Source organism: Mastigoproctus giganteus, chromosome 1 (genome assembly GCF_048544385.1).
Source record: "Mastigoproctus giganteus isolate SK-2022 chromosome 1, ASM4854438v1, whole genome shotgun sequence".
Taxonomy (NCBI): domain Eukaryota; kingdom Metazoa; phylum Arthropoda; class Arachnida; order Uropygi; family Thelyphonidae; genus Mastigoproctus; species Mastigoproctus giganteus.
The window spans coordinates 50,078,039-50,105,528 of NC_143575.1; the positions used below are offsets into that span (position 1 = coordinate 50,078,039).

Below are 27,490 nucleotides of genomic sequence, written 5' to 3' on the forward strand. Positions count from 1 at the left end.
CAAATTGAGGAAAGACAGTTGTAGGATAGATGTGCAGAAGCTTGCCTTTAGCCAGCAGGTGGTTGATTGCTGGAACAAACTTCCATCTGTCGCTATGGAAGTTGATAGCTTAAATAGAGTCAAGGCAGAACTAGACAAACATTTGGAGCGAGTGGATAGGTAAAATGAGAAGGGTGTGTTTTTTTTTGGCTGATGCTATATAAGCTTGCTTTCTCACATCATGTGCCTTTGCAAATGCTAATGTTTTGAAAATTTATGTAGAGGACAATTGGAAAGTTACTCCCTACTTTTAAAGCTCTGATAATGGACGGGCATATAATGCAGACTAAGACCCATCATTCAATTACCATTTGGCAGGTAATTTAAATGCCATTTAGTATGCACTGTGTTCCAGCTGAACATATTGGCACCATTTGGCAATCTGGCAAGGAGACATTCAGTGATAGCGCCACTGTACGTACTAATAAAGTAACACAAGTTTCAAAATAGGGAATAACTTTCCAGTCATGCTGTATATAACTACTGTATTTAAATAAAATAAATTTTAACGTTCTTTTATCAATTTTATTATTACGTTGTTTACCTATAAAATGCAAGTAGTAATTACCACTGAAATGTCCTGTGATAAATAACTGCAATTTTTGAGATGCTCAAAGTTTTGTATGTCAAACAGAAGATTTTTTTTAGCTCCGAATAAGATACTAGTTGATCATCTGAGTTGAAATTCTTCTGGTCTTAGAATATGATGTCATACTATAACCTTATGATATGGTATGCTAAAAAAAATTCTTATATTAGACATACAGCAAAACTTTTTTAAAACAAATATCACTGACCATTCTGTCAATGGCATATAGTGTTTATAATAACCAGCCTTTCCCTTTTTACTTATATCATTTGTTCCCAACCTCAGGTCACCAAATATCCAAATTAAATACCAAACCATAACTCCAAATCGGTCTATTCTTCATGTTTCATAATGCATATCAAAGATGCTACTACTTACTATGCTTAATTCAACCTTCTGTACATTCTTGCTTAGAAGAAACAAGAGAGGCACTACCTGGAAAATAATTAATCTGTGTTGCACTAAAATTCAAATGAATTGTAAACTGATGTATGTAGCTTCCTTACACATATATAAGGAAATCACACATTGCTATGATTTTGCAAAAATTTAATGGGATTCAGATTGTAAATTGAAACATGAGTACATCAGTGTCATTGTGACTTGCTTGGTAATGGTTAATTGAATACTTAAAAATGGGCATCTTATGTGCTTGCAAACATACAACACTCACTGGTATGAGTGCTGTATGTTTGCAAGTGCAAGCCACATTCAAGTGAAATTGCAATCTATAAAATGTACAAAAGACTGAACTATGAAAGGCATACTAAAAAGTGAACAGTAATAAAGTTTGAATAATATTCAAAATATTTCAAGTCCTTATTCCTGGGAAATCACATTTATATGTGACTGTTTCTTGTTGTTGGAGTTATTCATAACTACTTTTTTGTTTATGCAAAAACTGAGTTTCTCCATTACCTGTCCCATTAATTGAAGAAACATTTCCAAACACTAACTAAAAACTTAAATCAGTCTATCTCTCTCAACTCAGGAAAAGTAAATCAACTGTACTCGTAACAAATGTATTTTAGAATAATCAGTTCTTATAAGTGGTAGAACTCAACAAGAGGCAGTCAATTTTTTAAATTGCTATTATAAGTAGTAGTAGTAGTGGCATGTGATACAAGAAAGCAAGTGTATGAGCTTATGCAGCATCAGCCAAAAAAAATATCACACCATTCCCTACAAATGCCTGTCCAGTCCCTCCTTAAATTTATTTAACCTATCAACTTCCACAACGACAGATGGAAGTTTATTCCAGCAATTAACCACCCACTGGCTAAAGGCAAATTTCCGCATATCTATTCTACATCTGTCTTTTCTTAATTTGAATTTATGCTAAAAAAATTCTTAGGTTCATAATCTGAACAAGTGGAAGGGTCCAATCAGAATTCAGCATGCTCAACCCATTCAAGGCTTTATACACCTCAATCAGATCACCACGCAGGTGCCTAGTCTCCAGCCACTGCAATTTGCAGAACTTAAGCCTCTCTTGGTAAGAGGATCCCTTCATTCCCCTCACCAATATTGTTGCCCTTCTCTGTACACGCTCAAGCAAATCTACATCCTTCCTAAAATGAGGCCTCCAGACATGTACGCAGTACTCAAGGCGTGGCCTGACCATTGCCTTATACAGAGGGACAATCACCTCCTTTTCCCTGCTAGCAAAATTCCTATATATCATTGACAAAACCCCATGACCTGCCCTGGCAGCCTGTCTACATTGCTCAGAAAACTTCATATCTGACTGCACAATTACTCCCAGGTCTTTTTCATTTTCTACCACCTTGAGTGTAGTACCACACAGTTGGTACGTTTCTTTGGGGTTACTTCTACCCATATGCAGTACTTTGCATTTGTCAAGGTTAAAGTTGCCACTTCTTAGCCCATCTGCCAAAATTATCTAGATCCTGTTGCAGTAGCACACTGCCATTACTGTCATTAACAACCCTGCCAACCTTTGTATCAACTGCAAACTTCAACACTAAGCCTGATATACCTTCATCAATATCATTGATAAATATACAAAACAACAGAGGACTCAACACCGAACCCTGTGGGACTCCACTAATAACATTAGTCCACGAAGAGTGGCACCCATTAATTACCACCCTCTGTCTTCTCCCACTCAACCATCCTTTTATCCATTGTAGAAACTTACCCTTAATGCCATACCTCTCCAATTTGTACAATAGCCTTCTATGTGCAACAGTATCAAAAGCTTTCCTGAAATCCAAGTATATGATATCAAAATTATTTTTTTGAAATCCAGTTCCTTTGTAACCACATCATAACATCCTATCAAATTTGTCAGACAAGACTCTCCCTTAACAAACCCATGCTGTGTCTGAATTATTGCTGCAGTAATACAGTAATCTCACAAAGAGAATCCTATATGCAAATATCATAAGCAATTTGATGCCACAATACAATTTCCCTACAAGTAAGGACTTTTAGATTAAGATAGTCGTAGCAAAGTGATGCAAGCTTATGTAGAAACATCACCCAATTCCTTTTTAAATTAGATAAACTCTCCACTTTGGATTTAAATCTATGTTAATTAAGGAGTAAAAATTCCATATGTATTTTAGTTTCCTCAACCTTTTTAAACCTCAAATATCCCAATCAAATAACTATGCAGATACCCGATTTCCAAACATTAACTCAGAAAACTCTAAAGTCTCTCTTTATAAGAATACCCATTTAGATCTATAAACAGTGTTTAAACTATAAAATTTTAACAACAGAAATGCAAATGGTTGTCAGCAAAAACAAGATTATGTCAAAAGTTTATCCATTGTATACTTACACATCAGCTCTCATTGTTTTTGATATTTGAATGCCACAAGTAATTACAAATGCACTCAAATTGACAGTCACCACCTTAATATTTTGGAAACCTTTCTGAAGTTTCATGTAAGTGTATATATATATCCTTTTATCATGAGTGAGCACTGTTGAGTACACTTGTATATATATTTTTTGAAGTTCTTTCCAAATAATATGTCCATTATATACAAATTTTGAGTAGCTGCTGCCATATATGATAAGTTGCCAAGAAACTGCAGGCAGAGTTTATAATAAATAGCAGTCACAAAATAGTTTTGAAATTCAGAAGAAAGGCTCTGGCCTCAGTTGTTCAATTTGGGCTTTCAATATTGAATAAAATCTCTGGATTTTCTGATCTAAAAGCCACTGAAATCGAATCAGGCAATACATAAATAGATGTAGACGGTGTTGCTACATCCAAAAAGTAAAAATGTGCTTTAATTTTTTTCCCTCTATTTTTGTCAGCTTTTTTAAAATTCCAATTTGATTTTTGAGAATAATTTCACTCTAATGTTGCAGTCAAGATAAAATACAAACAAATTAATATTTAAAAACATTTATGTACAAAATGTTCATTTTTACGAAGCTCCCAAAATTGCACAAAGAGACTGCCCCCCACAGAGCCTGCTGCCAATGGAAACCCACTACAATAGGTATTGTGCATAACCAAGTATCAGTGGAGAAATTTTTTTTTTTTTTTCCAATATTTTGTTTGTTCTTACAACTGTACAGAAACTTGTTTGCAATATACACGAAGTATACTAAATTTTTCTAAACAGTGGAATAATTATCTGTTTGTCTCTACTGGTGAAGTTTCTGTATATCATTCAAAGAACCTTAAGAGTTGTCTGGTGGCCTGATTACACTGCTTGAAGAATTTTAAATAAGAATATATAACTATTCTCTCTTATTACTCAACTCACCCCTGCCCTGAGTTTGTTGCTACCCAAGTGGCACGTTACCTTAGGATTACTGCTGCCCAAATACAAAACCAATGTTGTACCTCACATGCCTTTTTTTTTTCAGCTATTCTGAATAATTTATTTAGATCTTATCAGAGTAGCATATTTTGTTGCTATCTACCCAACCCCCTTTGTATCATCAGCAAACTCAGACATTAAACTTGAAATACCTACATGAACATCATTCATAAATATTAGAAATATTAAGGGACCAAGCACAAAACACTATTTGACCGTACTCATAACAAGTCTGTGAAGAGTAGTGGCCATTTATAACTACTCTCTCTTATTACTCAAACCCACCCCTTTATTCAAAGTAGGAACTTGCCATTAATGTCACATTGTTTTCATTTATATAAGAGTTGTTAGTGCAGAAATGTAACAAAATCTCTGTTAAAGTTTAAATAAATATCAAAATTATTTTTTAAATCTAGGTCTTTTTATGACAACCACAAAGTAGCTAATCACACTGGACAGACATGATCTCCACTTAACAAAATCATACTGTTATATCCCTATAATTCCATTCTTGCAAAAATGATTCTATATTACATCCTTACTATGGGTTAGAACATTTTTCCCTGTAGAGCACTGGTTGAAATGAAGTTAAAATTACCAAAACAAAAACATGAAAAAAAAAAAAAAAAATCCTCAAATAAACACATTTAGACTTTGACATGTAATATGACAAATGGAGTTTCTAACTTGTATTATTATTATTATTAATTATTATTAGCCATATGGTGCAAGGAAGCCTGAGGCTTATGCTGCACCAGCCAAAAAAAAATTCTGAATTACCCTGAGATAGAGAGAGAAGTAGAAGGGAATCACCAAAAAGAGAATGATGATATTATAATACTATTGAATTCAACAACAAAAAAAAAAAAAAAAATATGAATGCCTATGGTAATTCCAGTGAGTACACACAGAAGCAAAGATTTTTTGTACTTACAAACTCTTTTTTTTTTTTTTTTTGCATTTTAATTTCAAATAACAGTATACGTTATTTGAATAGGTTGTACACCAGGTATCACGGAACTGATTAACATTGTCCATGACGATATCTACTAAAACATACTAATGACTATTGTGCTACCTGTATAACAGTTATTACATGATCAATTTTTGGCAGATTATTCTTTAAGCTTCAGGATAAGCAACAGCTTAAAAAAGATTGATTAGTTTCAACTCTATTTTTAAGAAATAATTGAAAGTTTTGTTACTAATACATATACTAACATTCTGTGAGTATGGAGCTGTTTTAATTATTTCAGTTTGCTAAAGCTCATTTAGAACAAATGGATGAAAGTACATCTGTCTATAATGTAATACTGTATAAAAATTTTTAGAAAGAGAAAAATGTTCCAAATTTCAAAAGGTATTAATTGTTACTTAAAATTTTTGTTTTTGCCTTGCTCCCCATTTAGGAAAAATGCCCATGTATTCATACAGAATTATAAGGACTATGCCATGGGGTTAATTTGAAGGGACAACTTTCTCCTTCCAGTGGATTTTATTTTCTTGCCTCAAGTGGCAATTCTTAAAGAATTTCAATACCTTTATTTACTTTTGTGTAAATGTTTGGGTAAAATAATAGTAGGCAGCTTCTACATATAGATATTTTGATTTTAAAAATTTACTACTGACAGATGAAACCCTACATTGCAGTAAATTCAGCACTTCAATTTCCCCCCACCAAATTTTAATGAAGCCTATGCAAAGTTTTTAGCATTTTCAAAAACCTTGAAAGCTAGATATGCCAATCCTAAGGCATATCTAGCTCGTATATATAATTCAACTCTCCATAATAATTAAATCCAGCAAATTGTTGCTTAAGGCAAGTACTGTGCAAACTTTTCTGACTGTTCCTTCATTTCTCCAAAGGTATCAACTATATTTTGATCAAGTCGTGTCGTCTTCCTTTCCACCATCTGATTTTATCCTGAAGCTCCATAATTTTAGGAAAAGAAATACAGAAAAACATAGCTCACTAGCACACTTTTCCCAACTGTTGATAAATTATTTACACATATATGTTTGACACTATTGTACCAAGAAGCATACAAACTGATGTGATGACCTGTAATTCAGTTTTATTTAAAAAAAAAATGTGAATATGTTTTCTTACAATATACTGTATCTTTTAAGGACTAGCATTCAGATCAACCATTTTCAAGATAAACTGGCTATGGTATTCTCTTCTAAACATTTTATGAGTTTGTAACTACTACAGTACTTTAACTTTCAGTATCATAAAGCACTGTTTTGCCTTTTAAGTAGTAGCCCACATTGCTATCCTTTCCTACATAAATATTTATATATTTGTTATTTACACTTCTGATTAGTGTATTTTGGCAAATCTCACTCTATAATAAAAATAACCTTGACATTCACTTATTCTATACATTGTGTATGTGTCTTTCTTTTAATCTGGCACATCTCCAATAACACTTGTCTCCTGACCAACAGGTCAGGAGACAAGCCTGGGTATTCTTTATTGGCAGATTGTGTTTTCTTTTGTTTCAAAAAAAAAAAAAAAAAAATGCACTCTTAAAAAAGGTATCAATTCCAAGTCTGGAGTATCCAGGAATGTTTTGAGGAAGCATTCATTTCAACCAAAGTAAATAATTAGAAATGAGTTTAAATATCATTAGAATGTAAACAAAAGACTTGTTAATCACATTCATAAATAAATTTTGGTTATGATTTTTATAGATTACATTATTTTATTTGTGCCCTATAGTATCAATTCATTTATGAATTATGCATTCAAAATATAATTAAAAGCTGATTTAATTTTATCAGGTTCATAGCTAGATAAAGCATACTTTAATTTTTTTTTTGCCATGAAGTTAAATTGTGGAAGGGGAGGCTGATACTATATAGGCCTTATTTCTTTGATTTATCTTGCCTGTACTAAGGCCTAATTTTTCATTAGATTACATCAAGACCATGCACTGATCAGTTAACATCATTATCAAATCAGCATTACTTTGAACATATTCATTTGAGTGATAAATAAGAAGAGACTTTTGCTTATATTTATATACACACACACACAATTTTATTGTATATACACGTATATACAATAAAATAATTTTTTTCCCAAAGCTTGCATTCTGAAACCTGGGTGCATCTTATGGTGCAGAAAATATAGCATATTGTTACTTTAAGCAGAGCCTACTATTATATTTAAGTACAATCTCTTGATTTTTTTTTAAATATTTTATTTTCTATGATATTTATGAACCTATTCATCCCCCCCCCTCCATACAGGAAAATGACATATCAGCTGTTGCATTAAAAACTTAGGCCATATTGCTGTGTTGCTTATTATGTCTGTACAAGTGTGTTTTTGTGGGCCAATCTACATATTGTGTAGGCTGAAAAACCTGGAATACTAATGGGAAAAATCCGTACACCCGCTGCCTGAAATTGCCTAACTACAGCCTTGATTGAAGAGTTCTTTATAAATTCCGCCAGTCATTGACAGAATTTGAACTGAAACCTCTCCAGATGAATGACAAACAGCAAAAACCATTAAACTGTCAGAGAGGTATACATCAGATGTTTATATAGATATTGACTAGTGTGTTATACATAAAGTTGTTCTTGAATGTAAATTTCTCTGTGATTGCATCCTTGAGATTTGCATCTACAAAGGCATCATTCATTATTCAAGAGGCCTTGACAAGGAACCGACTTTATGATAGTAACTAAAATTAAACAGGTTAATTTTTTAAGGAATTATTGTACAGTAATTGAATAATTCTACTGCTCGTTACTGTGGAATGATGGTATCCCAATAGAAGTATTATAAGCAATTTAGGAAGAAGTAACAGTGTGGCATGATATGGAAATGAGTTTTGTGCAGCTCAGCTGTTTCATGGTACATGTGATCAAATCCAGTTGTGGATACTGACTGTTTTGTTTCTTTTTTATAATCCTTCTTTTGACAAAAAACTGAAGGAAGTGATGTAAATAATATACATAAGGAGAAAGTTTATCAACTGGAATTGAAACTGAAATATAATGTTATTCTTGATATAAGGTTTTAGTGTCAAACAACGTTAACTACAAAATCATTTTTGTTGATGTTTACTTAATTAACCAAAAAAGTCATTTGATGTTTTCTTGGTTTACTGGAAATATACTTAAAGCCTAAGCTAACTTGTAGAGATAGAGATAGAGAGAGAGAGAGAGAGAGAGAGAGAGAGAGAGAGATCTATCACAGTTCTATGACATAATATGCATTATACTTTAGCTTTGGAAACACTATACTACTTAGACTGAGGGAAAAAAGAGAAGTCTTGGAACTATTGCACATTTGACAAGTCTAATGGCAGCCAGTTTCTGTGTTGTTTCAGAACACAGAAGTTTGCAGTTTATACTTAATCTGCTGAAGTAACAAATAATATACATAAGGAACACATGCTATGTTCTGGCAGATGAAACCCTTCATATAATTCTTATTTTATTTTACTGTATTTCATATTTTTTGAAAGCATTAGCAGGCATTTTGTACTTTTAAGTGCTTTATAAAATATTCTTTCAAATTCATTGCAGTGATGTGTGTGTGGAAGGAACCATCTAAACTAATTACTGTGTATATCATCACCCTATGCATATATATTTTATATATTCGTAGGTGGTAGATGACTTTCATCAACCGGTGAAATACCACCACTTTGCTTATTGGAGGCTTGAAGTGGTGAAACCCATGTTTAGTCTCTAGAGCAAAGTTTCCAGCACTCCCCTCCCCCCATACTTCTCCTTCAACCCATGCACGGTACTAAGTACTATAGGTTTTGATACCTTTCGTGTTTGGGATTTTCATAAAAAAAAAAAAATATATATATAGAAGTGAAAAATGACATAAGATCTCTGTGTGACTCTTTGGCTGTGCATCTGCAGAGCAAAAGAAGAGAGCAGTAAGTCACAAAGATTCCTTTTGTTTCTAACTGGAAATACCCTTCACCAGCAACAGGAATCATCCTCGAAACCTGTGCCCCTGAGCCTGCTCTTGATGTTTTGTACTGCCTCTATACTTGTTTATTCCATTGACCTAAAATTGATGACAAATCCCTCCCTGCCACTTATCACCCTATTGTAGTTACCTATATTCTTTCCAAAATAATGAAGAAATTCATTAACTTCCAACTGTCTCTGAACCTTTCATCTGATTAATGATTGCCAATATGGATTTTGTCAGTGTCGAGCTACTGATGATACACTGGCCTGTCTTACTCATTGTTGGACAAATTTTATGGAAAAGTATGGTGAAACTCAAACAGTTGCTCTTGATTTTAATAAAACTTTTGATTGAGTTTGTCAATACAGATCTTCTAAACAAGCTCCCACCTTGTAGACTGCACTGTTTTTTTGCAACTGGGTAGACAGTTTTGTCTCTGACCTCTCACTGAGAGTGATGGTAGATGCTCCCTTTTCCTCTTGTATATTAATGACCTTCTTCTACTGACTGGAAATCCTATCCATAGTTTTTCTGATGATAGTACACTACATTCCACTTTCAGTTTGAGAACCTTGTCCTTCACAAACAGCCTCAACTTCACCAATTCTTTAAATTCCAATCTCCAAATAATTTTCCAATGGGACAAAGGAAACAGTTAAATTTGGTGTTAGTCCTGCCTTATTTCTCACAAAAAATGTCTACTGCCCCAATGCTTACCTTCGATGACACTTCTAAACTCTTGGCAAATACATCACAAATATTACTTCTGCTGCATAAAAAAAAGAAAGAAGAAAGGTTTTATTTTTTGCTTTCAGTGTTACCTTTCTTCTAAAACTACCGACTCTGCACAAATCCTAAATCTACCCTACCATGGAATATTGTTCCTAAATCTGGTTCATAGCTAGATAAAGCATACTTTAAAATTTTTTTCCCATGAATATCTTTTGCTCCAAGAATCTCTCTCAAGCACAGACTATTCAAAAGAGTAGAGTCAGGTTAATTAATGACCCTCCTCTTATGTTGCCTTTAAACTCTCTTTGTCCCACAAACATTCAGTTTGCATAACTTTTCAATAAATATTTCCGCAGGCACTATTCTGAATTGGCATTGGATAGACAGGATAGGAAGGGAGGAGGGATTATGCTGTTAGTTAAGCAAAGGCTCCTTTGCTTATATAAAATCTAAAAGGAAAGGGATGAATCAGATTGGTCCACTTGATATCAATGGGTTGGCTGTAGATTACCATTCTCAGATAGCTGGAAAACTAAATGAGTATTTTGCAACTACATTCAAACATGAGGAGTTATTCAACAGGAAAAGGCCAGATGTTTATCAAACTCTAACAAGGAGTTAAATGATTTTGTAATAACTGAGAGGCAAAGTGGAGGAGAAAGTGTTGTAGTTAAACATAAGAAAGGAAGGTGGGGTGGGATGGAATATAACCAGTTATATTAAAGGAGGTGGCAAAGTAAGCAAGCCCTTAGCCATAATTATGAGAGCATCGCTGGACTCAGGAGAAGTCCCCATGGACTGGAGATGTGCAAAAGTATCTCCAATTCACAAAGGGGGATCAAAGGGTAACACAAGTAAATACAGACCTGTTAGTTTGACTTCTGTTCCAGGGAAAATAATGGAGTCACTGGTTAAAGAAGCATTGCAGAATCAACTAGACAAATCTGCAGTACTAATTCAGTCACAGCATTAAGGGGAAGGCTTGTCTGACTAATTTGATTGGTTACTATGACGTGGTCACAAAGGAACTGGATGCAAAAAATTATTTTTGATATCATATACTTGGATTTCAGGAAAGCTTTTGATACTGTTGCACATGGAAGACTACTGTACAAATTGGAGCAGTATGGCATTAAGGGCAAGTTGCTACAATGGATAAAAGGATGGTTGAGTGGGAGAAGACGGAGAATGGTAATCAATGGACACTGCTCTTCATGGACTAATGTTATTAGTGGTGTCCCCCAAGGTTCGGTGTTGGGCCCATTGTTGTTTTGTATATTTATCAAGCTTAATGTCAAAGTTTGCAGATGATACAAATGATGGAATATGCTGTTTGCTCAAAATTCAGCAGATTTGTTGCATTTTCTAGAATTTCAAGAAATGGATTAAATTTTTAACTGATACAATACATGGCAAGGTAAATTCAAATTTTCACTAAGAAATGTCTATATTAGCTTTTATTAGTTCATTCTTATGCTTAGGACAATACTTGAATTTTAGTTCTCAGTTTTCAAATTGGCAGAGTTGTTAATAACAGTAATGAGAGTATGCTGCTGCAACAGGATCTGGAAAAGTTGAGCAGATGGGCTGAGAAGTGGCAACTGAAGTTTAACATTGACAAATGCAAAGTACTGCATATAGGTAGCAGTAACCCCAGAGAAATGTACCAACTGGGTGGCATTACACTCAGGGTAGTGGAGAACAAAAGAGGCCTGGGGGTAATTGTGCAGTCAGATATGAAGTTTTCTGAGCAGTGCAGACAGGCTGCCGGAGTAGGTCATGGGGTCTTGTCAATGATATACAGGAATTTTGCTAGCAGGGATAAGGAGGCAATTATCCCCTTGTATAAGGCAATGGTTAGGCCACACCTTGAGTACTGCATACAGGTCTGGAAGCCTCATTGTAGGAAGGATGTGAAGTTGCTAGAATGAGTACAGAAGGGCAAGACTGGTGAGGGGAACGAAGGAGTGCTCTTACAAAGAAAGGCTTAAATTCTGCAAATTGCAGCATCTGGAGACTAGGTACATGCGAGGTGATCTGACTGAGGTGTATAAGGCTTTGAATGGATTGAGCAGGCTCAATGCTGATGGGATCCTTCCTGTTACTCAGATTACAAACCTGAGGGGGGCATAAACTGAAATCGAGGAAAAACAGTTGTCGAACAGATGTGCGGAAATTTGTCCTTAGCCAGTAGGTAGTTGATTGCTAGAACAAGCTTCCATCCGTCGTTGTAAGTTGATAGCTTAAATAAATTCAAGGAAGAAATGGATAAACTTCTGGAGCGAATAGATGGGTGAAATGGGAAGTTTTTTTTTTTGGCTGTGCTGTATAAGCTTGCTTTCTTGTATCATGTGCCTCTACTAATGCTAATGCTAGTAGCCTCATTACTTGTCTGGAAAATTCTGGTTTCAATCCTGTTCCAAGATAAGAGGAATTCTTAAGGGCTTCTTCAACTGGGGCTATATTTATCACAGCTTGATTTAAGCGAGCAAAGTCCCCATTGAATTATTCCACAATTTTCAGCCTGCACAATGTGGAAATCCTCTGTGAACACATACTTGTACAGACATAATACACTTGCACAATATGACCTAAGGTGCTGATGCATCATAAAACCAACAACAATAATGGCAATTACAAATTGCATGCTCAGTCTTTCAATCTTAATTCAGTACAACTTCACTAATTAGACTAAAGGAGGAAGGGCTAGTCTGAATTACAGAATATAATTATACTAAGTATTTTCAAGTAGTAGTTTCATAAAAATGAGCAAATTTATTCAGTCCAGCAACATAATTTATGTTAATTTTGATGGCACTCCACATATATGGCCCTAGTAGGTAGCACAGTGATTATAATCACCATCCTCCCACAATGGGTGGAAAAGAGGTGGCTAAGTTAGTTGGGCTCAGGCAAGAGTTATATGGTTTTTATCTTAGCAATTCAAGTTTTTTTTATCTAGCAAGACAGAGAAAACTGACCAAAAATACACACAATTAAAAGACACTATACTGTTACTTTATAGCCTTAGCTGTTTCGGTGCTTAGCACATTTGCTCATGCATGTATGTATGCACAAACCATAGCTGACACAGATGTGACAAAAAGAAAAGGAAAATTTTATGAAAATGTTTTAAATATTGACATTTTAAACATAAATACAGTATAAGCAAAAGTGCTTGAATCATATTGAACACAAATAATGATTTTTTTAAACAATGAACTTAAATGTTAATAACTGTGAATTTAATCAGATATACAGTTTTCTCCCCAGTGACATCTTTATTGAAGAAACTGGAAATATTCAATTGAGTAAAGGTTCTGTTAAGTTGCCATTTCATAATACCATTCTTCATTTCTCTTAGGACAATTTTTTGAATTCTTTGTCAAAATTGAATTTAATAAGTGCATTGAGACCAATTCTACCTTCATATATTTTAACTATATTTGCCCTTTATTGTCACTTTCCACTTCACCTACACATTTTTCTCCTTGAATTTCTATTTCATCTTTTAGCTATGTTTTTATAGCATTCAAATTATTATCCTTCTTACCTCCATTATGTAATGTATTTAACATGCTATCTGTGATTCCTTTTAAATAAACAAGATCATCATAATTTAATATTGTTTTCTATGCACGTATTACTGCACTTCACTTTACTTGATTTAATACTGCAGCCCAGTTGCAAATAGCCCATTTTTATTATCATTTTTAATACTGGCCACTGCCCAACTCCGCTTGTCATAAAACTGATATTGCTGTTTCTTGATAAACTTTCATTACAAGACATGCAGGTTCATTATCTAACAATGTCTTAAGCATTTGGATTTGATTTTTTCCATTTTAGTTATTTTACTTCTTTTATGACATGACTGTGAAACTATACCGAAAAAATTATAGACTTGTATTATTAAATTCTTGTTTAGAAAAAATCTGCATTCTGCATAAATAAAATGCAGTTTGAGTGAATTAAAGAGGATTTGAATCATTGAGGTTTTACTGTTGTTGAAATAATTAATCTTTTCAAAAATTAAATCATTTTCTTTTATTGACAATAATAATCATCCATATCTTTATTTTAATAATAAAATATATTTTTTAAAAGTTATAAAGATATTTTAGAATATATGGTAATAAATATTAGTATTCAGTATTATGGTTATATATAAAAATCCTTTATTTTTTTACCACAAAATATTGCAATAACCTGATTTAAACATGTAGAGCAGGTTTACATATTGGTAAGACCAAACACACTCCGCAACCAAAACTGACAAGTGCTCCACATACAAAAGTCAAATGTCTAAAAATTCAATATTATTTTATTACTATACATATGCAGGGCAGTAATTTTAATCTTACCTAGATGGGATATGTGACCAACTTGTCACATTACACTTTTATTTTTTAAACATAAACAGTTCTAAATAATGCAATAATTTTTAAGTGCTTTTCCAATTCTCATTCATGATTAATTATAGCTGATTTTTTTGTTTCATATTTTTCAGTTGAATACACAGGTCAGGGTTTTATATTCACAGTTTGCTTCTTTATAGATGGATTATCGATTTCATTTAGGAAAATTGTGCATTCAATATCCTCTATGTAAAAAATTTTCAGTGGAAAAGGCATCCAACAATAAGAAAAAAATCTGTATATGATGACTTTCATTTGTATGGAGATTCTAACACGATTTCTTGAATTCCATTTCAGATTTTCACTTATGAAACGTTCAAATTGAACTTCTTTTGCTTTACTAATTTGAATTTTTGATTTTAATTATAAATGAAAATAATTTTAATTGAAGATTTAAAGAATCCCCATGAAATCGGGGCTTCTTCAAATCTTGAGATATGATATATTTTCATCTTTTAGAACTTGGACCGTAACTACAGCACTTTCATTAAATTACAGGGAGCTTGAAGTGATTAGACTGGTCATTAGAGTGATTGATTAGCTACTATGAGATAGTTCAAAAGGAACTGAATGCAAAATGGATTTGACATGATATACTTTGATTTCAATAAAGATTTTGATACTGTTCCACATGAATGGCAGCTGTACAAACTGAAGTGGCATAGAATTAGGGCCAAGGTACTGCTAATAGATAAAGGGATGGTTGAATAGCAGGAGGCAGAGTTCTTCACAGACCAGTGTTATTAGTGGACTCTCTCTTAGGGTTCTCTGCCAGGCCTTTACTATTTACAACCTTTATTAATGATACTGATGAAGGCATATCAAGTTTAAAGTCTTTAAGTTTGCTGATAGCAAAGATTTGGTAAGGTAGTTAATGATAGCAATCAGTGTATGCTACTCCAACAAAACTTGATTAAATTAAGCAGACAGGCTGAAAAGTGGCATTTGAGGGTTAACAATGGTAAATGCAAGGTACTGCAATTGGCTAGCAGTAACACGACATTTATATACTGGGTAGTGGCATACTAGGGGCAATTGTACAGTCCGGCATAAAGTTCTCTGAGCAACACAGATAGGATGTTGGGCCAGCTCATGGGATTCTCTCAGTGATATACAGGAATTTTGCCAGCAAGGACAGGGTGATTATCCCATTGTATAAGGCAGCGGCTTGGCTGTACCTTGAGTACTGCATACAGGTACTATAGGTACACAGGAAGCCTCATTTTAGGAAGGTTATGGAGCTCTTGGAATGGGGGTACAAAAGAGTAACAAGATTAGGCAAGGGCACAAAAGGATACCCACTTACCAAGAAAGGCTGAGTTCTGAGTTCTGTCAGGCAGTGCCACAATTAACTAGGCACCAACAAGGAGACCTGATTGAAATGTTTAATGCTTTAAAGGTTAAGTCAGGGATGTTCAACCTACAGCCATGTAGGCAGTCTTCGAGTATTATGTATCCCACAAGTTTAAAATTAATATGTCACAAAATAGTTTCATGCTGATGTTGAATATATCCATTTTTAATAATATTTAATTTTTCTATATTGTTTTCTCCCATTTACGTTATGAGTACAATCTTAGAAGCAATGATTAAGAGCACAATCCAGAGACATTTAGATAGATATGGCATTCTGAATAACACACAACATGGTTTTAAGGGAAAATCATGTTTAACTAACATAAGCTATTTTGACACAGTTACTTGTGAGCTGGATGTAAGGAACAATTTCAACATAGTTTATTTGGATTTTAGCAAGGCATCTGACTCAGTCCCTCATGAGAGGTTATTGTATAAGCTGGAACATGTTTGGATTACTAGAAAAATTCTAAGATGGATTGCTGGGTGGCTGAAGGACAGAAGGCAGAGGATTGTGATTAATGGATATTCTTGAGATTGGTGTAAAGTCAGAAGTGGGGTCCCCCAAGGATCAGATCTTAGACCACTGTTGTTTCTGATTTTCATAAACAACATAAACATCTGGATAGAAAGCTTGTCAAAATTTGCAGATGACATGGAGATTGGTAGAGTAGTTAATGATCAGTACCAAGAAGTGCTCCTTCAGGATAACTTGAACAGGCTGTAAGATTGGTCAGAAAAGTGGCAGCTTTGTTTTAATGCAGCAGCAAAATGCAGGATCTTACAATTGGGGAATAACAACCCCAAAATAAATTATGCACTTAGTGGGGTTGAATTAAAATCAGTGGAGGAAAAAAGGGATCTGGGAGTTATAATACGGGCAGATATGAAGTTTTCTGAGCAGTGTAAATAGGCAGCTAGGAAAGCTCATGATGTCCTATTGATGATTTATCAAACTTTATCCTGTAGAGATATGGAAGTTATAGTCCTACTATATAAGACAATTGTAAAACCACATTTTGCATACTGTGTTCAAGTAGAGACTTCATCTGAAAAAAAGACATTTCAGCTTCTTGAAAGGGCCCAAACACAAGTGCTTGCATGGCAAGATCGGCAAAAGGGCGACCATATGAGGAAAGATTATATGTGAGCTGCAGAGCTTGGCAACCATGCACCTCATGGGTGACCTGATTGAGGTTTATAAGATTCTGAGAGCAGTTAGTAAAATGAATGAGGGTAGAATTTTAAATTCAATAGTCAACTGTATTTTCTTATCTACATTTTTTTCCCTCTGACCAGTGCAGCAAAAGCTTGTAGCTTCCTTGCACCATATAGCTGTTACTATTACCATATAATAGGAATAGTCACTAACATTACGTAATCATTGGTGGATTATTGTATTTAATTATTAAATTTAAAAAACCTATAAATATGAATATAGATTAAAAAATTAAATTCTAATTCAAAAAATGCATAATTAGTGGCAAGGAATGGTATTGTGGCCCATGACCCCCAGCCAAAAAGAGTCTGATACCCATTGGTTAAGTAAACTAAAATGCTGATGGCATCCTTACTCTTTCTTGAATGATACACACAAAGGGACAATTTTAAATTTGAAAAAGATGGCTGTGAGGGCAGATATGAGAAAATTTGCTTTCAGCCAGAGGCCAACTGAATGTTGGAATAAACTTCTGCCTAGTATTATGGAAATGGATAGTTTTTTTATTTATTGCTGATGCAATATAAATTTCCTTGCATCATTTTGTTATTATTAATTGCAGAAGAAATGTTATACAAAGTTCATTGTGACACTTTAAAAAGAACATCACTGGGTTCTGAAATAAGTGAATTGGTACATCCGTGCATTTGGGGATGCCGTTTCTCTTTGGATGGCTGCAGCCAAAAAAAAAAAAAAAGCATAATTTTCTCTAGGTCAAATCAGCTCTGGAACTCAGAGCTGATTTGACCCTCCCAAAATCCTGGATGCTAAGGCTATCTCTATTCTACAAATATAGAGATAAGCCATCTCTATATTTGCCTGTTTTGAAAGAAAAATCTAACCATTTCCTAAGGACTATCTTCCCCAATCTCTAAAAATCTGTAACTGTTTTCCTTGTCATAATAAGAATAAAGCCAGTACTTTTTTTTTTAGTAGTCATGACCACTGTATTATAGGGAATTCATCCTATAAATTAATATCTATTTTTTTTTTCATTTATTATGTTAGAGAGTATAACAACCTTCATATTTTATTTACCAATCTTATAAATATTCTAAATGAAATAATTCAGCTTTGTTCAGCATTTATTTAGAGGGTAAGCCAAACTCTGGTAGCAAACTACCCACTGACCTATGTGGTACAGTCTGCCAACCAATTATGCTCAGCACTGATGATCAGTTTCAAGATCTTTTTAGCTACCACACTTGTGACACCAGTTAAAAAAAAATTGAAATAGAAACTCTTAAGGTCGCAATTTTTTTAATAATTATATCATTATGTTGTTTAAGTAGGCATATCTACTGATTTTTTTTTTTTTTTTTGTTATAATGTCACTGAAAATATTTTCTTTCCATATACAGGCCATGGATTCAATCTGAGCTTCACAGACCAACCGAACCAAATGCATAAAGGAAAATAAAGAGGTAGAATTTCTAGGCAATTTTTAAAATTTAACTTAGCTCCCTTTTTAATAGTTGCATATTAAATTTTTTTTGATTTATTAAACTAAACTAATTTCACATTAATAAATTATTTTGTATAGTCATTTTTTCAGTGAAATTACGCAATTGTTTACTGGGCGGGAAAAAAAAATGACAATATAAGGAAATGCTAAATTACGATTGAGAAGCATTGCTTATGGAGTAGTCATTTCAGTTCTAGATCCGAATTTTTAATTCCCCTGTCATCCCCAAAAACAACACAAAGTTCAAGTTAGCAAAGATTAATCTCAAGGGACACTGAACCTACAGCACTGTCATAGAGAACTGCGTAGTATATATACATCAAAAAGATAATCAAACCTTTGCACTTTGTATAGAGACAGAGCGGGAGAGCACTCAAAATGCATGTGATAAATATCGTAGTATCTTCATTTGTCAATCGTTTGTTAATAAAAATAATTTATTAGTACGTCTCAGGGGATTTTTTTAAACTGAAAATAAAGAGTCTTAAAAAATGTCACAAAATAAATCGTTATCTTGGCCGTTAACTTAAAGTTTTAAATCAAAATTTAAAATTTCACGAATTGAAAGCACATTACAAAACTTTTTATGCAGTAACCGGTTAGTACGCGGTAAAATACGTTCACACATCCTGTGACTGAACTACAATAAACAAAGCCAATTCCGAATCTGTATTCTTTTAACAGTAATATCCGTTAAAGAATACAGATCTGTTTGGAACAGTTACTTTTCCAAACATTTGTTCTGTATGGAACATAACTTTGTTCCAAAAGGAACAAGGATCGCGCATTTTACTTGGTTGCAAATAGCACAAGGTGATTGTTTTACAAACACAGGTAAGAATGGCATGTTTTTTTTTTTTTTTTTTCAAACAGCAAAAAAGAAGACATCACTAACAGTAAACTCCACAGCACTAAAGAACTTTCAAACAGTCACAATTCTAATCAAGCTATTCACTCTCTCACAAGCATAACAACCTATAGCCGGTACATATTTCTTTGGAAAATTACATCCAGCCTATGCGTAGTAATAAATATCCGCAAAATGATCAAATTGTTTAAAATATTTAGGAGTAATTAATTTTTTAAAGCTATACCAACTTAACAAGACTGGCACACTCCTATACACATAAAACCACACAATACGCAAAACAAAAAATAAATAAATAAATAATAATAACCTACTTGACATTTCAATGCATCTCACATCGAAGTAAACATAAATCAACGAAAAACTGTATGTCACGAACAAACGTGGTGCTTCCCTGTCTCACAGCTGATTATAAGTAGACACAAATACGTGGACAAAACTCGATTTGCTGAGGCGAACGAGGTGTTTCTGTAACATATGACTGAACAACACGGTTAGAAATTTACCCACATAATAAACGATTTGGATAAACTCGTCGTGGTTAATATCTTCCACATGGTAATATCGCAATCAAGGCACTGCCGGCGGTACATTTGATTCATTTACCTCTGGATCGAGGCAAATGATCCCAACGCCATATTGCAGATCAAGTGACAAAGGAACTACATGCGCACGCTTTGAAATGTCAAAGTCGCAAATGCATTTTAAAAGCACTTGGGATTAATTACAGTCTGATGTCACACCCCTAGAGTAATACTGGATAACATATGCATTCTTCGTTAGCTTTAAAAATATATATTCCTACCTGGCAGCGTTAAATCCCTTTGTTTAAAGCTCCGGGAAGACATGTGCGTTGACTCAGCCCGCCATCTTAGTGTAGCTTGCAGCCTCGTTTTCAGTGACGTTGCGCAGCTACCGCTGGTGCCCGTAAAAACAGTGCACAGAACGTGCGCGCTTTTCGCTCAACAGGCGGAAGCGAAAACAAGAAAGAAATGGCAACAGTAGCGGCTCCACTTACACCAGCATCCAACCAACTTGAAAAGATAGTTTTGATTATCCTTTACACCACATTATGATAATTTATGGTCTGCATTATTGAAGCCCGTGACTTATCATCGTCTGTATGTTATTTCCATTGTTTATTGTAAATAAACAATGGAAACTTCATTGTCGCACGTTATCAATCCAAACTGCGCACTTCCTATCAAAATAAAAGCAATGAAGTTTCGATCGACTTAAAGCAAAACGAGCGACATCTAGTGCTTCGTGTGAGACGGCACGTTGTTTGAAAGATTCCTGGAATTTGAGATGAATGGAAATCCCATCATTCACAGTCAAGATATCGCAGCAATCGTCAGACGGATAAGAACCGGCCTAGGCAAAGGCCGACGATCTAGGAACCGAAAAACATAATGTTTTTTGTTTGGAAAATTCTCCACGTGTCTGTATACATTCCACTGCTTCAATATATCTTCTCATACATGTAGCACTTTTCACACAAATATCGCATCGGATCTGTTTACTGAAACATATTTTTTATCATGTTTTTAGTGCCATTTTTATAATAATAATAAAAAAAGGCATTTGAAATGATTAGCTAAATCTTTTCGAATGGGGTTCAGCGAGGACAGAACAGAACATACTTTTTTTAACCACTTAAATTTAATATAAGTGGCGTGTTTCTTTTCCAATCTTTGTGCTTTAAGCGATTGAAACTTTATTTAGTTTATCTTTTCTATCTCTATAGGCTTATTTGGCGAACTGAACAGTAAATTTTAGATAATCATATTTATTTTCAAAAAATATCCTTCAGGAAATCCATTTATTTTATTTTTACTTAAAAAATCCTTTAAATTTTTAAGGAACTTGTTTTGAAACTTTTTTTGAAGTGGCAGCGCCACCGTACAACCACTCAAAAATCGGCAAACTGCAGTGTATTGTAAGATAGTATGCTGAAGAATACGCTGACCCATTGCAAGTTCTAACATGTAATCTAGTAGACGCAAGGTTGCCTCAAGTTTCGAATTGTAAGTGTGAACCGTTTTGTGAGCTTCATAATAGATGATTTGGAGACAGTAACGGTTTATTATGCGCTATTACGTTCGACGTGTTATGAGTGCTACAGAGACTGTGAAACCACACACTTTCACGCAGTTTTACTTTTGACCAGATGTCAAATGGTATGGAATATGTCGAGCATAGATTCGCGACATGTAATAATGGCGTGTGCACTACCCTATGAGATTAACATTCTGCTGCTTAGCTGACGGAATGTGATTCTCCTGGACCTTTTGTACTGTAGTGGTGGAAGTCCTCAGCTGTTCATGCTGTGAGTCTTCAGTGACAGATTCTCAATATGCCCGTGCCACTTGAAAATTGCTGTTTTCAAACTCTTCACTTCGTAATCATCTAGCATTTCTTTCACAGTCTCTGTAGCACTCATACCACGTTGAACACAATAGGGAAAACATACTTTGCTCGGTCTTCCAATCTTCCATATACAGCGTAACTTAAGGCAAATTTGCAACTACTAGATTACATGTCAAACTTGCAACTGCCTTGATGCCTTCTTGGATATACACTCTCTTGCATCTACCAGCAGTTCTTCGAATCTTCAGTGGTTCTACGGTGGCTCTGTCGTTCTGCATTAACTAATCAACCTTTGTAATAAAAATATGTAATAAAGGAACCGATAACTAATTAAGAGAACCCTTCTGGAAAATCTGTAGAAAATTTTGTCTAGTCCTTTGACGTAATCGTTTTTAAGGTGTTTTATTGAAAGTTAAATTGGATTCGTCAATAGTTTTATATATGACACTATGCTCAGTTAAGCGAACATAATTAGTTATAGCTAAGGAACTGCCCAGAAGTCTGACTCGAAATAATCAGCAAATTATTTGATTATTTTTGTGCAAGTTGACTCTTTGATTTGATTATAGTACATGTTATTGTATTGGCACTTCTTAATTCGGTACATGTTAGCGACAAAATCTTAAATACGACTTTTATAACAGATGATTGACGTGTGTGCGGCATTTTGCCAAAACGGGTGATATCAGATTATATTACAAAAAAAAGGAGAAAAGTCTCTTCTTTACAAATGAACGATCAACGTTAACGTGCATCTCTTTGGCCGTATGTAGGTCATGAATTGCCTGAGCATCAAATTTGCTATAAAATAGTGCCATGCCTAAACAAAAGGCAAGCAAAAAATTTATTCCGAAAAGTGACACCAGGGTGTGCTTTACGTTGCATGCAGCCAGTAGGCAAAGTAAATTTCATGCCATGCTACCAACACACCAGAGAAGCGCCTATCTGAAAAGTTATTGCGGCTGAGATGGTATAAAGACCCAGCAGTAGGTGACATACTTCTATTTATGAAGATACACCAAAAAAAAAGGCGACAGATGAGCGCATCCTACCATTAGTAATGTAAATGAAGTCATCATTAGATTCGGGGTTATTCCTTTGTGTTGGAGTATTGCCAATGAATGTTTCCCTAATCCATAAAGGAAAAGCCAAAGAACTGATAACCAATTATAGACCACGGGTTTTCAGTGAGTTTGAGTTCTGCAGTTGGCAAGATTGTGTAATCTCTGATTAAAGACGTAATGCAGAACCATCTCGACAGGAATGGCAACCTAAACGGGCTCAGCATGGATTAGTGAAGATCTTTTCTGACTATTTACAATGACGGTAAACTACAAATACAAGGTTATAAAGCAGTTTGATTCAAGAAACAATTTTGAAATATATAACTGGAATTTATTTAGGCTTTTAATACAGTTCCTCCTGAGAGGTTATTGTATCAATTAGAGCAGGTCAGGATAAAATGGGAAGCTCCATCAGTGGATTAGAGAAGATAGAGGGTGGTCATAAATGGGTAATCTTCAGAGTGGATTGGAGTGGAAAATGGGATCCCTCAGGGATCAGTGCTTAGGCTTCTTTTGTTTCTGACCTTCCTAAATGATTTTAATGAGGGAATATAGTCGACCATGTCAAAGTTTTCTGATGACTTAAATTTTGAGAGGACAGTTAACGATCAGAATGAGGTCATATTGATTCAAAACGATTTAAACCAACTGCAAGTATAGTCTGATAAATTAGCAGCTAAATCTTAATGGTAGCAAATGGACTTGGGGTTGAAAATTCACTTGGAGAAAAGAAACTCAAGAGTAAGGATGTTCAAGGTGAGAAGGGCTTGAGGATTACTATACAGAAAGACATGCAATTCGACATGCAGTGAAAGCAGTTGGAAAGAAGAGTACATGGTATTCTGTCGATGCTTTATCGGAATTTTGAAAGTAGAGGGGGAGAGTATTGTCCCTCTCTAAAATACAATATTGCTACCGCGTCTATAAAAAGGATATAGAATTTCTAGAGAAAGTGGAAAGAAGGACAACTAGACTGGTGAAGGCCACTAAGCATTATCCCTATGACGAGCAGCTTAGAAGAAGGGGCTTACTGTAATGAATGAGGGAGGAATATTCTCGCTAGTGAGTAAGAGAACAACCAGAGGGCATAACTATAAAATCGTAGTGAAAATCGGTAGATTAGAGCTTATGAAGTTTACCTTCGGGCAGCGTGTTGGCGGAACGTTGAAATAAGCTGCCTACAAATGTTACTGAGGTGGAGAATTTGGCTAAATTCAAGGAAGAACGGGATAGCACTTGTTGACTTAGGGAATAATATGAGAGAGGGTGGGCTTTTTTTTTTGTAAATACAGAATAAATGTTAGCATCATTAAGGCATTTTAATGTACTGGGACTAATACTAATACAGTACTGAAACTGAAAATAGTTTTCAATATTAATTTAATACTGCAAATACTAAAAGTTAAAAAGGTATTCAAAATGAAAGATTGTTATTTGTTGGTAAAGTTTTTTTACCAAAAGAACAATACCCCCCGAAGCCCTGACTGGGCTTTGGCAGTTCGCATTAATAAAATAAAATAATAATAGCTAGGGGGCTTTGTCCCCTGCTCTCTGCGCTCGCTTCTTTTGATAAAGTAAAATAAAATACTTACAGAAGCTTTCGACACTGTGTGTTTCTCTTCTTCCTTTGCTATGAATACGTAAATACGTTACATATGGAAATCAAGCATGGTACCATGTGGTCATGTTAAGTAAACATAGCGCGTGACCACGCTTAAACAGAAGCTTATTTTCAGTTGCGCGTTATCCTATAGGCAAAAAAGACATTTGCCTAGGGGTCCCAAAATCACTGTTTCAAAAACTCATTGCTGATTTTTACTAATATTTTTAAGTGATTTTTATCGGAAACTGAACTTTCTACCTATCAAGGTCAATGAACTTTACTTGAAGATTAATTTGACAATTACGTTTTTCCAAAAATAGTTTTACTGATTTTGAAATTTTATATTTAGTTATTATGTCATATAATTTGTTTGGTTGTCACAATACAATGAAATTGAAAATGTTCTTTATTAGTTTTTAATTTAGATGGGGCCCCCAAATTCCATTTTGATTTGGGCCCTATGAAGGTTAGATGGGGCCCCCCAATTCCATTTTGCCTTGAGCCCCATGAAGGTATGACGCGCCACTGCTTGTTTTACCACAGTAAAACAAGCTTCTGTTGCATATTACCACGTAACCCACATCTCTCTTCTCCCATTAGCTGAATAAATATCGCTAGGAGGAAAATAATTTTAATGTATAGAAAGATTTCAAAATGATGGGATAATTTGAAAAATAGGTGCTTCGTAGTTCCCAGAAGAGGACACCGCATAATTTCAGCAGCTGTTGTTTGCAAAATTACTTTGTGGCCGATGGTGACACACGAAATGCACACTCATCCGCTAGTGTCAGAACAATATCGCGACAACTAGATATTCTATCGACAACAGTCTACAAAATGTTCTGCGTCTCCTGAAATGGTTTGCTTATAAGATCCTTGTGTTGCAGCAGTTAGCTCCATGTGATTAGTAGTAACACTCCAATTTCATTCTACAAATTCTTGGAACATCCTATGGGCCAGTGAGACTCATTTTCGGATGAGCGACACTAAAATAAATTTTGTTTATACTCCGGGACGACCAAATGGTCAGAGGAGTTCATAAGGTAAACAGAATACAAGAAACAGCACCGTATTTAGCAGTCACAGGCTTGAACCCCGGTCAATCAAGGCACGTGTACTTATGCACCCGCGCGCTTGACCACTCGGCTACTACGTTGTGATTATCTAGAATTGTCTGTTGTGAGTAGCATTCCCTCCACATGTTATCGACAAAGTTTTTCTCCAATGCCAATATGTTATTGTTTGGTGTGGGTTCATAATTGGACTATTCTTCGAAGAGGTTCTAGCATGCAGTTTCGTTCTGCCCTTCTAGAGAAGTTGGGATTCAGTTTCGTCGCTGAGATCAATTCTTCTTTGGACCTTAATCCTTGCGACTTTTGCTTAGGAACAGCCCCAACTCGAAGTACAATGGCTCCCCCAAGGGTGAGGTCTACATTTAGCGCCGTATACCATTGCTGCTTTTTTTTCTGTTTCTTTGAGCACTTGGCTTCCCTTCAGATAGTTGTTCCCTGGGCTATTGCCCTCTAAGCACCATCTCAAGCCAGCTCTGATTAGGGGATATGTTCAGGACAGGTTTATCAAAACATTTTGTAAGCGTTCTCTTTGACACGTGGAACGCCGTACTATATATACTTTGCGCACATTTGCAATATAAATGGCTATCACATGGAGCAATTTTATCTTCAGAACCTGTAGCTTCTTCACACTGTAACTTAATCAAATAAATATGCTGTGTGGCTTCATGCAGCATGAAACGCATCCTGGTTTCACTTTTTGAAACTTTTTGCACGTTCTTTTGTTTCTGCTTGATTTGAATACTCTCTGCTCCAAATGTCAACTCTAGAATGTCGCTTTGGTCGCCCATTGGACAAGTGCCTAAAATGGCGTCGTTCAATTATAAATACCCTGTACATACTCCATTTATCGAGACTCTCTCTCTCTCTCTCTGAAATAAACTGTTTTAATGCTATGCTGAAATTTTATTTATTTATTCACCCATCATCATATTAGGGTAGACTTCCGATTATCCAGGGTGGTTGGAAAATAAATTCGCCCGGATAATCAGCAAAAATTAAACACTCGTATACGTGACAAAAACGTCAAATTATTTATATAAGTACTGCCAGGGGCGGGCCGTCCGGAGGGTGAAAGGGGTGTAGAGCGTGTTTAGTGTCAAACGGCACCAGAGTTTCCCCTATCTCCACAGGGTGGAAGGGGGTGCACTGCTCTCGGGCGCCAACGTTTAAGGGGCGTCTGAAAACCTGAAACTTACATACACATATGAAGAAAATTTTAAAGGGGGCGCCAAACTGCGATTGGCACCCGTACGCCACACCCTAGGAACGTCCCTGAGTACTGCATTCATATTTATAAAAGTATACTACAGTATGAGCAAGTTTGAAATTTGATACCAATGCATTTCTTTTAATTTTTTTTGAAAAAAGAAAACAATGTTCGCATTTTCTTTTGTTTTACTTCGCGCGAATGGTACTGCGTAAATTTAGAAAAATCGTCTTGTCAGCGAGAGCGGCATCTCCTTGTTTTCCGTGTAATTGAGTAGATACTCACTGAAGCTAACTCACCACCTTTTCCATATTTTTTAATGAACTGAAGTTTGTTCAATAGACAGAATAATCCTTTTCTGTTTTAACATGATGGACGGCACAGGGATGCAAATTAAAAGAAAACTCAGCGAAGAGAAAATTAATAATACGTTAAGAAAGAAACGTTATAAAATGTATACAAGCCTATAACAAATTCCACGTATTTCTTTTTTGTTATCCATCTTAGACTTCGTGGGCCGGAGAGACCCCGATCAATCCACAACACAGATAATAAGCCTCCATATAATAGCGTCCACTGTATTTATATTTAATATAGTCTGCCCTAATATCACTAATATTTTAAAGTTATCATTTATAACATCGTTACGTATTTATTGTGAAAAATGCATAATACTGTTAGTCACAAATTCAATTAATCTAACAACGTTACCTACTTTTCT

The 27,490-nt window shown here is 34.9% G+C and overlaps 1 protein-coding gene across 3 annotated transcripts in view; it reads right to left on the reverse strand.

Moving 5' to 3' along the window:
* Nucleotides 1-27,490, reverse strand: part of LOC150090784 (protein brain tumor-like) — a 58,683-nt gene that overhangs the window by 4,661 nt on the left and 26,532 nt on the right. The window contains exon 1 of one of the 3 annotated variants that reach the window (XM_090380109.1): nt 20,255-20,320. The exons of 1 other annotated variant lie outside the window; for it this stretch is intronic. The gene's annotated coding sequence lies outside the window, so the exon portion shown is untranslated. Of the gene's footprint in view, nt 1-19,763; nt 19,833-20,254; nt 20,321-27,490 lie in introns of those variants that run through there. One more of the 3 variants, XM_090380091.1, reaches the window with a different exon arrangement.